General features: G+C 46.6%; 1 protein-coding gene across 5 annotated transcripts in view; it reads right to left on the bottom strand.

The window, feature by feature from the left end:
* ARHGEF12 (Rho guanine nucleotide exchange factor 12) overlaps nt 1-12,840 on the bottom strand; it is a 152,186-nt gene that overhangs the window by 104,874 nt on the left and 34,472 nt on the right. Inside the window, exon 1 of one of the 5 annotated variants that reach the window (XM_038753321.1) lies at nt 8,424-8,478. The exons of the other annotated variants lie outside the window; for them this stretch is intronic. The gene's annotated coding sequence lies outside the window, so the exon portion shown is untranslated. Of the gene's footprint in view, nt 1-8,423; nt 8,479-12,840 lie in introns of those variants that run through there. 5 annotated transcript variants of the gene reach the window in all.

The raw sequence follows: 12,840 nt of genomic DNA, 5'->3' as shown, positions 1-12,840 counted from the left end.
TATGACTTTGAGCCACATGTGGGACATGGACTGTGACCATCCTGATTACCTTGTACCTACCCAGCGCTTAGAACAGTCCCTGGAACATAGTAAGCGCTTAAGACATACCATTAAAAAAAGCCTATAGGATAGCAAACCAGTCTAATTCACTGTAACTCCATCTTGCTCTTGGCTGTAGTGGGTCAGCAGCGAGCCCGCTCTACCATCTTAAGACTATGAAGTGCAGAGAGCGATGAAGCTTTTGCAATATGTAAAAACATACATGGAATTATAAAAACGTACACGGAATTACGGAAATAGCCAGTCTCGCAGTCCATCAGGTGCCTGAAAACAAGCTCCGGACTCCTGTGTGACCGGCTGGGAGCTGCTGCTATTTAAAACCTCATACCAGACTGCCAGATTGCCCAGAGCTCAACAAATGTTGGCTTAATTCACCGAAGAAAAATACCCCTGGCCCGATGCTCTCTGCCTCAGTCCGAGAGGATCGGCTAGGATGGAGCTCTACATTTCTTTGTTTGTTTTGTTAAGTGTGACACCTCTCTGCTTCAGAGAAGCAGCATGTTGTAGTGGACAGAACCCAACAGAAGGTCGTGGGTTCTAAGCCCGGCTCCGCCACTTGTCTGCTGTGTGTCCTTAGGCAAGTCGTTTCACTTTCCTGGGTCTCAGTTACCTCATCTGTAAAATGGGGATTGAGACTGAGCGCCATATGGGACAGGGACTGTGTCCAACCCGTTTTGCTTGCAGCCACATCAGCTCTTAGTACAGTACAGTAAGAGCTTAACAGAGATCATTATTATTATTATTATTATTGCCAAAGGAGTGAACAGTGGGCACTGTCAAAAAACACTAGTAGTGGCAGTGTGGGGAAAGGGAAGGTGGGATGACACACACCATGCTGACTGAATTGGTGTTAAAAGAGAGGGCTGGAGACCCCGCTCTTTATTTATTTATTTATTTTGATGTCTGTCTCCCCCTGTAAACTGTAAGTTTGTTGTGGGCAGGGAATGTATCTATTATTAATATTGTACTCTCCCAAGTGTTTAGTACAGTGCTTTGCCCAAAGTAAGTGTTCAACAAACATGACTGATTGAAGGAATAAGCGGACTCGGTTTAGAGCCCCATAGCCCCTAGGGCCTGCTCTTTCCTCAGTCTCTCTGTCCCTCCTTGAGGGGTGGGGAGGGGACAGAGAAGAAAACCCAGGACAAATGCTCACTGGCTGGAAACTCATCACATGGCACGCAGGAATTGCCAGAGAGCCGGCAACCTTGCTGCATTGAAACAGTAGATCGTTTTCTCGATAACTTTGATTTTTTTCTACTTATCACTGAGGGTATTTCTTGAGCCCAGAGAATGCCCATTTTTCAGGCCCCAAAAATGTCCGGGCACTAGCTGGCTAATCTGGAGAACATGCAGGGAATGCTGGGAATGATAATAGCCCACGCCACCCATCACACAGTCTCTAATAGCCAGCAGTGTGGCCTAATGGAAAGAATACGGGCCTGCGAGTCAGAGGACCTGAATTCTAATCCAGGCTCCGCCACCTGTCTGCTGTGTGACTTTGGGCAAGTTATTTCATTTCCATGGGCCTCAGTTCCCTCATCTGCAAAATGGGGATTAAGACTGAGAGCCCCATATGGGATATGAACTGTGTCCAACCTGATTATCTTATATCTACCCCATAGCTTAGGACTGTGCCTGGCACATAGTAAGCATTTAACAAACACCATTAAAAAAAACTAGAACCCTCCCACACAGGTACTTGGTAGCGTCTGGCCCCTTGAAAGTTAAGAGATATAGGACAAAATACAATGTGTACTGATTTATTAATCTTAGATACTGCACAGATATGCCATTACCTGGACATTTCCTAAATGTCCTAAATGACGATGCCACTTGCCAGCTGTGTGACCCTGGGCAAGTCACTTAACTTCTCTGGGCCTCAGTTCCCTCATCTGTAAAATGGGGATGAAGATTGTGAGCCCCACATGGGATAACCTGATTACCTTGTATCTATCCCAGCGCTTAGAACAGTGCTTGGCACATAGTAAGTGTTTAACAAATACCAACATTATTATTATTATTAAAGCAGCATGGTCTAGTGGTTAGCGCACGGGCCTGGGAGTGAGAAGGTCATGGGCTTTAAGCTGGTTCCGCCACTTGTCTGCCGTGTGACCTTGGGCAAGTCACTTCACTTCTCTGGGCCTCAGTTACCTCAACTGTAAAATGTGTATTGAGACTGCGAGACTTATGTGGGACAGGGACTGTGTCCAACCAAATTTGCTTGTATCCACACCCAGAGCTTGGCATAGTGCCTGGCACACAGTAAGCGCTTAAATACCACTACTATAAGCACTTAGTAAAGTGCTTTGCACACAGTAAGTACTCAACAAATATAATTGATTGAGTGAATGAGTGAATCTAAAACAATAATAATAACAGGGGTAATCATTAAGTTTTTTACTTAATTTGTATTTATTATTCTATTTATTTATTTTTTTTACTTGTACATATTTATTCTACTTATTTTATTTTGTTAATATGTTTTGTTTTGTTGTCTGTCTCCCCCTTCTAGACTGTGAGCCACTGTTGGGTAGGGACCGTCTCTATATGTTGCCAACTTGTACTTCCCAAGCGCTTAGTACAGTGCTCTGCACACAGTAAGTGCTCAATAAATACAATTGAATGAATGAATGAATGAAGTGCTTACTATGTGCCAAGCACCGTGCAAAATTCTAGGGTAGATACAAGATAATCAGATTGGAAACTATCGGGCTCACCACAGACTGGGGGGAGGAGTAGGCGGAGAGAAATCAGATTAAACAGATGAAGAAAATGAGGCCCAGAGAAGTTAAGTGATTGGCCCACGGTCACACAGCAGACCAGTGGCAAAGTTGTTATTAGAACCCAGGTCTCCTGATTCCTGTCCCAGTGCTCTTTCCACTAGGTACTACTTAGGTGAAAGGAGAGTAAGGACAATGGAGGTGGATGATTTGGTAAACATGCACTGCCACAGGACAGCCCCAAATGAGAAGACACCTTGATTCAAAACGCTACAAGGGCCAGGGCAAGACAGTGACGATGATCAAAGTGACTCATCAGGACAAACATTCTTTCCAAAGGCCTTCTGGATGACTGGGGTGGGGGAAGAAACAGAGGAAGACCAGGAGACTGGTTTCTCCAGAGGGGCTGCCTCTCCTCTGGCACTACAGGGAGCTGGGGCTCCCCTAGAGAGTGGAAGACACCATCTTGGGCCCAAGGCCTTGAACAAATTCCCAACTCTTTCCTTGTTGTTAATGCTGGACTGAGGACGAGAAGTTGTTTTCCCCTGGAAGGGAGAACAGTGTTGGGCAGGAAGCCAATTCTGAGAGGTAACTGGGACCCTAGCTCCGTGGAAGGCCACCTCTCTGGGGTTCATCCCGGTCAGTCGTCGAGACTGCAGGGATGAAGCTGGCAGTGACCTTGGCTCAGACTTTGAACTGGAGGTGCTTGGGCTGGAACAGGAAATGATCAGAAACTCGGGTCTGTGGGGACTGGGAAATTACAACCTCCCCCTGCTTCACCTACCCGAGGCCCCTGGAAGTGAATTTCCAGCCATTTCCGGATGGGTCATCTTCCTAAAGCCATGGTTTTTTTGTTTTTGTTTCTTTTTTTCTGGTATCTGTTAAGCCCTTACAATGTGTCAGGCACTGTACTAAGCGTTGGGGTAGATACAAAGTAATCAGGTTGGACACAGTCCCTGTCCCACGTGGGGCTCACAGTCCTAATCCTTATTTTACAGATGAGGGAACTGAAGCACAGAGAAGTGAAGTGACTTGCTCAAAGTCCTACAGCCGTCAAGTGGCAGAGCCGGGATTAGAACCCAGGTCCTTCCTTCTAATACGGAGAGAATCCGGGTCTACCTTGCCTGGGCCCAGTTTGAATCTAAGAGGGGTTTTTTTTATGGTATTTATTAAGCACTTACTAAGCCCGTTGTTGGGTAGGGACTGTATATGGGGCCAACTTGTACTTCCCAAGCGCTTAGTACAGTGCTCTGCACACAGTAAGCGCTCAATAAATACAACTGAATGAAGGAATGATGCACTGGGGTAGATACAAGGTAATCAGGTAGTTCTGTAGAGGGCTGGGGGAAGGTAGGGATGCCTCCAGATCTGGTTTGCTGCTGGCATAACGTGGCCCAGGTGATTCCCATCCCACCCTGCCTGCAGACCTTCTGGAGCCAACGGAGGGCTTTGCGCCTTCTAGGTCCACAGTCCCCTTCCACCTTGGTTCCCAGGCTAGCGCCCAGAGGAGTCTTGGGGACGTGGCAGAGGGAGGAAAGAGGAATCAGATTAACTGGGAGTGAATGGTAAAGCACTAGTGCACTCACCCAAGCACTAGTGCAGCGCTCAAAAACTGACTGATGACTGAATTAAATGTAGTCCTAAACAGTCCAAATATGAAATGCTTCTGAATAGTAAAGACCTATGGTGGAGGCTCAGATCCAGGTCTAGTGAATTGGGACCTCCTTATCTGGACCGTCTCTGGGGCATTTTGGGCGTTCGGAACTGGGGTTACCAGAAATTAGAGACGACCGGCAACTCGCATTTACCAAAGGTCCCTGCTACTTGATATGCTATACCCTCAATTCATTAAAAAAAAAAGCGCTCGGTACTGTAGAGGAAATAGGAACTGCAGGTTCAGAATTCCATATTGCTTTGTCTTTCAAAATTTTAGTCATTAAAGCTTATAAGACACACACAATTTTTTTTTTAATCAAGACCATCTCCATTCTTCAGCCATCACAATAGAAGACTTGATTCTGATGACAGACCCGGATTTTTGGCAACACACTGTCCAAAGACATGGCTCATCTCAGATGTCTGCGAGATAAGTGTTTCTTTGCAACTAATTATACAAAAGAAATGTACCGGGTTCTTTAATTAAAGATGAGTTTAAATACACCTCCAGATTATTTTATACTCATCACCCCACCTTTCTTCACCACAAATGCATCACTATGCACATGAGTCCTCACCCAATGAGCACTTAATCCCCTTTTCCCCTACCCCTCTGCCCCCAGAAATTCCCCCTATGCAGCACTGAGCTTACATCTCTTTAAACCAGGTTGTTTCCCCATGCCTGTAATTGATTTGAGGATCTCTCCCACTAGACTGTAAGATCCTTGAGGGTAGAGACTCACCCAAACACTAGTGCAGTGCTTAAAAACTGATGACTGAATTAAATGTAGTCCTAAACAGTCCAAATATGAAATGCTTCTGAATTCCAAGGCTGATCATCTGGGCCCACATGGCAGTCTTATACAACAATGAGCGATGTTCACATTCATCAATCAATCGTATTTATTGAGCTCTTACAAGGTCAAAGCAGTGTGCTAAGCACCTGGGAGAGTACAAGAGAGAAGCAGCGTGGCTCAGTGGAAAGAGCCCGGGCTTCGGAGTCAGAGGACATGGGTTCTAATCCCAGCTCCGTGACTTGTCTGCTGTGTGACCTTGGGCAAGTCACTTCTCTGGGCCTTAGTCATCTCATATATAAAATGAGGATTAAGACTGTGGGCCCCATGGGGGACAACCTGATTACCTTGTATCTCCCCCAGCACTTGAACAGTGCTTTGCACATAGTAAGCACTTAACAAATGCCATTATTATTATTATTATTATTATTATTACAAAAGAACAGAATTAGTAAACATGTTCTCTGCCCAAAATGAGTTTACAATCTGGAGATGGAGTTAAGGCCACAACTCACTGTTTTTAAAGTCTAATAGAGCCTTACAGGAGTAAAGATGAGCCTATTTGTAGCAGGCAGATTCAATCAATCAATGGCACTTACTGAGCGCTTACTATGTGCCGAGCACTGCACTAAGCGCTTGGGAGGGTACAATACAATAGATTCCAAAGACCTATTAAAAAGAGCCTTTGAAGTGGAAGTAAACCTGCACCCCAGCTCAGGTTAAGGTAAACAGATTTCATAACCTGTAATTTCTAAACTGTACACGAATTTAAAAGGCCCTAACATTTTAAAGCAGCTTCAATTCTGTTGCTATTAGATTTGATTGTGATGGGATTTTTAAAAATGTGTTACTGAAATGGATAAACTAGCCCAGAACCTCAAGTCCAACTTCACTGGGCCAAGAAAAACATGACAAAATTGATGGTCTTGTCGGTTGCCTGAACTGAATAAAGACTGTAAGCTCACTGTGGACAGGGAATGTGCCTGTTTATCGTTGCACTGCACTCTTCTAAGCCTTTAGTTCAGTGTTCTGCACCTAGTAAGCGCTCAAATACGAGTGAATGAATACAATTGAATGAAGTGCAAAAAGAAAAAATGCTATTAAGTTCACTCACGACAATAGCAAAATCTATCTTTTTAACTATCCGAAGGCCGGAGAGAAGCTATTCATTCCTCAAATCTCACCCAAGCAAGCGAACAAGGGTATTTTTTCATTCATGCAATCCTATTTATTGAGCACTTACTATGTGCAGAGCACTGTACTGAGCGCTTGTGTGGGCAGGGAATGTGTCTGTTATACTGTATTCTCCCAAGTGCTTAGTACAGTGCTATGCAACAGTAAGTGCTCAATAAATACAATTGACTGACTGCAGTGCATCTTCTGCCTGCAAGGAGCTTACAAAGGTGAGGAGATGGTGGGCAGGGGGGTATGGTGGCAGAGGAAGGGCCATGCAGTATTTTGTAAAGAGACTGCTGGACGATATATTGTAAACTCCATCCCCATGACGAGATGTGGCAGAAATCTGGGGGACACAGGCCGGATAATAATAATAATAATTGGGGCATTTGTTAAGCGCTTACTATGTGCCGGGTACTGTACTAAGCGGTGGGGTGGATATTGCAAATTGGTTTGGACCCAGTCCCTGTCCCACATGGGGCTCCCAGTCTCAATCCCCAACTCAGAACGATAGTTCTGTGGCCTTGTTGACCTGATGAAAAATCCCCCATTGACTGTGAATGTTTAATTTTTTTAAGTACTTTTCAATAGGACACTGACCTTTTCTTTAATAAAGTAGCTCCTTCCTTTTAAACTGGATGAGCGCTGAAGTCATAACATTTGAATTTGTGATACTGTGTTCATTTCCACAGCAACAAGCCACAGCATCCCGTGGAATTGATTTCATTTCAAGATAAATGGAAGGGAAGTGCCAGTGAGAGAGGGGAAACCAATTAAAAAATCATTCTTTTCGAAAGGCTGCAAGTGCAGGCATGGAGAGGCTGGAAAAAGGTCCGTTACCGGGCTGCCATGGTGCCCAAGTACCACATTAGGAAAATAAACACCCAAACAGCGTTCATCAAGAGCAGCGGATACAGTGAGACTCCTCGTAACTGGTGTCAACATGATGGCGATAATCAAACCACGTGGAAGCCCGCACTGGGCCTCAAAGATATTTCTGGTCTATCTTCTTGAAGCAAATCAGTTCTCCGCCCCAAGCCCTTATCATGGGTCACAGAAGGATCTTCCCGGAGCCTAGAAGACCACTCTGGCATGCAATTTCCTGCAGAACAATCTTCCTTCGGCAGTTCGGGTTGCCCGCCTACTCCCGCCCCTCACCTACAGTCCCTTCCCTCCCGCACTCCTGAGCTATGTCTGCAAATCAACACAATGGACTTCTCCGGCTAATAACGTACGGCGGTGTGGATGCTTCTTCGTGTTTGTACATGTCACCTAGCTGAGAGGATCGAGAAACCCAGCCAACAGAACAAAGGATGAAATAATCCCGATTAACACTTTACGGGCAGTGCTGCACAGAACACCTTCATTTTCTCCTCCACTGAGGCAGATATTTTAATCAGGTTTTAATGAGAAAAACCCAGGGTGAAAACACCATCGGAGAATGTGCATTCCACCTCCTACCCTCGTGACGCCCCCAACCTCCAAGCCCTCCTCCTCCCCTCCCTCCCCCACACTCTCCCTCCCGGAGATATTCCCATGGGCATCAGATGAAAACAATTTTCCACCACAACCACCCAGAAACTACGGATTATTAAATCTGGATCCGAACGCCAAAAGCCCTGGCCAGGATGCATGAGGGAATGTTTGCCATTCATGTCTAAAAAGGTAAAAGGAGGAGGCTGCTTCCTGCGCTTTCACATAAAGGCATCTTAGCCGCGCTGGCTGTGGAAACCTTTGTTCTCCAACCGAGACCCTGTGACCCTATCTTCAAACTGGGGGTCTCCCCTCCACCCCACTTTGTTTTCATTAAAAATTTTTTTCCAGGGCGGTTGGGGGCTTGGGGAGGAAATCTGGAAACCACCGTCGACATCACAATGAGCAGTATAGAAATACTCCTTTCCTTTTCAATGTTTTACCCTCAGTATTAAAGGAAGACCCCTCTCCCAGAAGCTATTTTTCTTCCCTTCTACATGTCCGTGCCACCCCAGACAGGAAAACAAAGACGCTCGGATGTTACCTGGATGACGGAACAAATCGGACAAGTCGAATTCCAAAAATCTTGTTTCCAGGGAGCCGACAGGGCTAAAATCACCTCTAAAACACTGTCCCCCTGCCGTCCCAGGCTTTTCCTTTAGCATGTTCATTTGACATTCCTGAAAAGGCATTGGCCTGATTGTTTTACTGACCACAAGAGGAATGGAAAGAAACTCCACCTCTTCTCTCTCTCTCTTCTTCCCCCCACGTCCTTCTCATCCCCCCCTCCCCCTTACCTCCATCACCCATAACCATCCTCAGAAGCCCACACTCTGCTGCCAGTGGATAGGCAGAGAACAGTAGCCATGTACCCTCCCCTACAGAACGTGCCCAGGAAAGCGACAGAGAAAATGAGGATTTCACTTGGCATCCCTTAACGTCTACATTTGAGTGACGGGATGCTGTTGATCAAAACCGTTCTTCTACTGAATTCTACGTGGTCCTGGGACTGCTAAGCTCAGAAATCGACACACTTGTAACCTCTCTTGGGTTGCACCCCCAGGCAGCAGACTACAGGATGACCTCCGTGGCCGGGAACGGAGCCTGCAAACAGTACCAATTTAAAAATTAGGTGCTCCTGCTCCTTCCTCCCCTAAAACAAGAGACCCATTTGAGCAGGAATCTTGAAGAGGTTGACACTTGTTCAGCCTAGGGGAAACTGGGGGGTGAAGGGGGTAGTAGGGGAAGGAGGGGAGAATGCTCTTTTCTGCCCCAGTGACCCTAATTAGGTTGGCGGGCAGAGCTGACAGGGGAGACATTTCTTCACGCTACTCTGTTTGTGTTTGATTATTGTAAATCTTCCCCGGGTTCTAACTGGGCCCCAGGCAATGAGAAGGCCGACTCTCCGGTAACAAGCATCCAGGTCACTTACAGCATAGTGTGGGAGGGACAGGGGAGACAGTCATTTAATTCCCCTCCCTGGAAACCATATAATTTTGGCCAAAAACAAACATTTGCCCTGGCTACTGCTTGCCATCAGATCCAGTGCACTCTCCCCAAGATCTGAAAACAGCATGATCAGAGGCATCGTGAAGAGGGCATGCTTCTCTCCTCTTTCTCGGTACCTGGAGCCGTGAGACTGCCTTGTAGCATGGGAGGCATAGGCAATGTCGGGCCTCCGAACCATTTCCCATCGGTTCCGAGCACACCCCTTATCCCCGTGCACGCCGGCGGTAGTTTCATGATCTCTTCGGGAAAGCCGAGAGATCCAGCACTCAGCACAGTGCCTGGCAAATAGTAAGCACTTAACAAATCCAAAAAAAATCCAGTAGGCCCCCGTCACCCCAAGGGCCCAGGCCATGAGGATGGGGGTTCTCTAAAGCTAGTCTGGGGCCACCGGCGGAGGGACCCTTACCTCTGGAAGGGGGGGGGGGGGGGGGTCCCCTGGGCTACCTGTAGCTTGGGGTTTCCTGTGTTCCTCCCGAACCGGGTCGGTCCCCGAGCCAGAACGGAGAGCGAGGGCCCCTTCAGTGCGGATTCGCAGTGCTAATTTTAGACTTGAGCTACAGTTGCGAACTCTCTGTCTAAATATAATACACTTGGGGAAGCAGCTGGAAGCCAACTCAATCCAGGGGCATGGGGGCTCTATTTCAACCTCTCCCTCTAGACTGTGAGCCTGTTATGGACAGGGAATATGTCTGCTAATTCTCTTCTATTATACTCTCCCAAGCACTCAGCACAGTGCTCTGCATGCAAACAAAGATGCTCGGACACTACCCGGATGAATAAATATCATAAATAAATAAATATCACTGATTGATTGATTCCCCCACATGTGAGGAAAGCTCTCAGAAGAGGAGGAGGAGGAGGAGTAATAGTAATACGAAGTATGACCTAGCTTGGCCTAGTGGAGAGCACAGGCCTGGAAGTCAGAGGACCTGAGTTCTAATCGCAGCTCTACCACTTGCCTGCTGTGTAACCTTGGGCAAGTCACGTCATTTCTCTGGGCCTCGGTTCCCTCATCTGTAAAATGGGGATGAAGACTGAGCCCCATGTGGGCCATGGAATGTATCCAATCTGATTAGCCTTATCTACCCCAGTGCTTAGTACAGTGCCTGGCACATAATAAACACTTAAATACCATTTTTAAAAAACGGCACAGGTGCTGGAAAAGACTGGTGGGTTTGACTGTTTTGAAAGGCAGCTCTGCCTGCTCTCTTCAGAACCAATCAGTCAATTTTCTCCTGACTTCAGGACAACTACAGTTGAATTTAACCCCTTTTTCCTCTCCTCCTCCGCATCCCCCCCGCCCTACCTCCTTCCCCTCCCCACAGCACCTGTATATATGTTTGTACAGATTTATTACTCTATTTACTTGTACATATTTACTATTCTATTTATTTTGTTAATGATGTGCATCTAGCTTTACTTCTGTTTATTCTGATGACTTAACACCTGTCCACTTTTGTTTTGTCATCTGTCTCCCCCTTCTACACTGTAAGCCTGTTGTTGGGGAGGGACTGTCTCTATATGTTGCCGACTTGTACTTCTCAAGCGCTTAGTACGGTGCTCTGCACACAGTAAGCACTCAGTAAACACGACTGAATGAATGAATGAATTTAACACCAACATCACAAACTTAACATGCCCAAAACAGAACTCACCCAAACCCTCTCCAACTTTCCCATCACTGTGGACAACCCCACCATCCTCCCTGTAAAACAAGCCCTTAACCTCAGCTTTACCCTTGACTCATCCCTCTCCTTCAACTCACTTATTCAGTCGGTCACCAAATCCTGTCCGTTCTTCTAGACTGTGAGCCCACTGTTGGGTAGGGACCGTCTCTATAGGTTGCCAACTTGTACTTCCCAAGCGCTTAGTACAGTGCTCTGCACACAGTAAGCGCTCAATAAATACGATTGATTGATTCTACCTTAACCACTACCTTTAAGGCACTCAATCAACTCACCCCTTCCTTGAGCCCCATGGGGGACAGGAACTGTGTCTAATCCACTCTCCCCACCCCACCCCTGTGTCTTCTCCACCAGCATTTAGTGCAGCACTATGCACACAGAAAGTGCTCAATGAATACTATCATTACTCCAAGTCAATCATATTTACTGAGCACTTACTGTGTGAAGAGCACTGTGCTAAGCACAAGGGAGAATACAATATAACAAAGAGACACATCCCCTGCCCATAACGCGCTTACAGTCTACAGAAGCGGCGTGGTCTAGTGGGTAGAGCATGGGCCTGAGAGTCATACCCCAGCTTCACCCCTTGTCTGCTGTGTGACCTCAGGAAAGTCACTCCACTTCTCTGTGCCTCAGTTCCCTCTTCTGTAAAATGGGAATGTGAGCCCCACATGGGTCAAGGACTGTGTCCAACCCACTTATCACACTTCTACCCCAGTGCTTAGAACAGTGTCTGGCACACAATAGCGGTTAACAAATATCACTATTATTTCTACTACTCCCACCACCTTACCTTTCTCCTCTCCCCCAACAAGCCAGTCCTGACACTTTCCTCCTCTAATGCCAACCTATTTACAGTACCACAAACTGGCCTCCTGCCATCTCCCCCTAGCTCGCCCTCTCTCTGATCTGGGGGTCCCTTCCACTCCGCATCCCTTGCACCTGGATCTGCTCCCTGTATTCACCCCATCCTCGGCCCCACAGCTCTTATGTCCATATCCACCATTTATTAATTTACGTTCATGTCTCTCTCCCCCTCTAATAATACTAATGATGGAATTTGTTAAGCACTTACTAGGTGCAAAGCACTGGGGAGACTACAAGGTGATCGGGTTATCCCATGGGAGGCTTACAGTCTTAATCCCATTTTACAGATAAAGTAACTGAGGCACAAAGAAGTGACTTGCCCAAAGTCACGCAGCTGACAAGCGATGGAGCTGGGATTTGAACCCATGAACTCTGACTCCCAAGCCCATGCTCTTTCCACTGAGCCACACTGCTTCCCCTCTAGACTGCAAGATCCTTGTGGGCAGGGAATGTGTCTGCCAATCTGTCAATCAATAATATGTACTGAGCACTTAGTATGTGCAAAGTAGTGAACTAAACACTTAAAAGAGTACAATACCATAGAATCAACAGGCACATCCCCTGCTCAACTCTGTTATACTGTTCTCTTCTAAGGGCTTAAGCAGTGCTCTACAACAGTAAGTGCTCCATTAATATGATTAATGGATTTATTGATCGATCTGACAGTTCACCACTTCCCTCACCTTCAAAGCCCTACTAAGATCATATCTCCTCCAAGAAAGCTTTCATGACTAACCTTGCTTCTCCCCACCCTATCCTCCCTCCGTACTCACTGAGAATTTCACCCTCACAGCCTTATCCTTACATTCTGCGGCTTCCCCTATGCTCTCCCCTCCCAGACTGTAAGCTCCTTGAGGGCAGAGGGCATACCTACCAACTCTCTTCATTCAATCAATCAGT

This window comes from Tachyglossus aculeatus, chromosome 11 (assembly GCF_015852505.1).
Source record: "Tachyglossus aculeatus isolate mTacAcu1 chromosome 11, mTacAcu1.pri, whole genome shotgun sequence".
Lineage (NCBI taxonomy): Eukaryota > Metazoa > Chordata > Mammalia > Monotremata > Tachyglossidae > Tachyglossus > Tachyglossus aculeatus.
This window is presented reverse-complemented; position numbering and strand designations above follow the sequence as displayed.